Genomic DNA, 2537 nt, shown 5'->3' with positions numbered 1-2537 from the left:
CTTCAGCTAATAAACGTCATGCCTTGACGTATTTCTTTAGCTAATAAATGTCATGTTTATTTCTTTAGCTGACAAACGTCATACACTTGACGTATTTCTTCAGCTGATAAACGTTATTCACTTGACGTATTTCTTCAGCTAATAAACGTCATGCCTTGACGTATTTCTTTAACTAATGAATGTCATGTTTATTTCTTTAACTGATAAACGTCATGTACTTGACGTATTTCTTTAGGTTAATGAATTTCACGTATTTAACGTGCTTTCTTCACTTAAAATTTATATTACATTTCACATAGGTTTATGCCATTTCTAATGCACATCGTATTATTATACATTATTACCTTTACATACGTCATATATGTAATATTAAACTTTAAAAAGGTTTTTTTTTTTTTTATTTAAAATCTTAATGATATGCATTATTAATACTTTTTAATCACTTAATGTAACATAACTTCAACGAATAGACATTAATTAAAGAGATTGAATAACAATTTCGTGAAATTAAACTTGAAATTTTAACAATAAAACCATTTCATTTCATTCTAAATGTCAATAATTTGAAACAGAAAAAAAAGCAAGTATGCAAATTTTTCAATTTTTGAAAAAAAAAGTTGCAAACTTTTTATTGCTTTAAATTTGAAAATTTTATTATAAAAATCAATTAACAATGCAAAACATTTCATTTGTATATATATTATTTTTATTTTAAAATATAATAAAAATAAAAATTATGCAAATTATTTTTTTAAATTTTTGCAAAGAAAATTTTTGATAAAAATCATAATTATTTATTTTATGATTAATCAATACTATATCCATTTAATTATCGTAAAAGAAATATTAATTGGTTTAATAAGCATATGGCAATTTATTTTAACAAATTTAATTAATTAAATTATTTGTTAAATGCTTGTAATAAATTAACAAGGATGAATTCGTTTTTTCATTTATCGCTGAAAATTTCATTCTTCTAGCAATTTTAAAAGTATTTAAAAAAAAAAAAAAAGAGTCAAGAATGGTGAGATAATCTTCAAAAGCATTTAAGTGACAATTTTAAGAGCTAATGCAAACATACTTTAAGCATCCTTGAATTATTTCACGGCAAAATGCTTCTTTACTCATTAGTTTTTTTTTTTTCTTTCAATACTTTTAAGCATTTTGCTAATTTAAAAGAAAGAAGAAACAAAAAAAGAAAAAAAAGAAAATGTAAATAGTATTAAAAATTATTTTAAACATTTATTACAAATATTTTGGATTTTATCAAATTTATCACTTCCTTTATCATTCATTAAAATTTCATTTGATTATCTTCTTGCCAAATTTATCACCTTATCAATCCTTTCCCATTTTATTTATCAGCAAAAATTTCACTTATCGCTATTTTGTTCTAATAAATTTTAGTGGATGATAAGAAAATGATAAATTTAAGCAATTAATAGAAAAAATGAATTGATAGTGAGTAATATGATATGGAAAAATTATTTCCTTCTTTTTCAATCTTTATTTTTATTCAAATTATTAAATGAATGATAAGAGAGGGATTAATTTAATCTAAAATAATTTAATTTGATTTCGTTTCGATTTTAATTTTAAAAAAAAGAATAGAAATTTCATTAACCGTTTGTGAGATGGTTGCCCATTTGGTCCAAGGTAATGTTCACTAAATTGTTGCAATGCGAAACGATTTTCAATTATTTCATCTCTGAAATATGAAAAATTAAAAAATTTCTAATTTAAAAAACTTTTTTTCCATTTTTTTTTTGCAAATATTTACTATGTTATTTCATTTCATTTTATCGCATTTTATTTCATTCCATTTCACTTCATTTCATCCCATTTAATTTCGTTCCATTTCCTTCCATTTCATTTCATTCCATTTCATTTTATTTCATTCCATTTCATTCCATTTCACTCCATTTCATTCCATTCCATTTCATTCCATTTCATTTCATTCCATTTCATTCCATTTCCATTTCATCCCATTTCACTCCATTTCATTCCATTTCATTCCATTTCATTTCATTCCATTTCATTCCATTCCATTTCATTTCATTCTATTTTATTTTATTTCGTCCCGTTTCATTGCATTTCATTTCGTTTTATTTCATTTCCATAATGTGATATAGGACAGTATTACTTGTTAATAATTATAAATAGTAAAAATAAAAATTTTTAACTTTTAAAATACCATTTCACTATTTATGAATGTTCGGTCATTTCATTTCAATAATATAATATGATAATGCTTGATAATATATTTATAAATTAAAGATAATCACTGTAAATAATAATAATAATAATAATAATAATAATAATAATAATAATAATAATAATAATAATAATAATAATAATAATAATAATAATAATAATAATAATAATAATAATAATAATAATAATAATAATAATAATAATAATAATAATAATAATAATAATAATAATAATAATAATAATAATAATAATAATATATATATATATATATATATATATATATATATATATATATATATATATATATATATATATATATATAT

This window comes from Loa loa (assembly GCF_000183805.2).
Source record: "Loa loa unplaced genomic scaffold supercont3.972, whole genome shotgun sequence".
Classification (NCBI taxonomy): Eukaryota; Metazoa; Nematoda; class Chromadorea; order Rhabditida; family Onchocercidae; genus Loa; species Loa loa.
The sequence above is the reverse complement of the archived record's forward strand: the minus strand, read 5'-3'. Positions refer to the sequence as shown.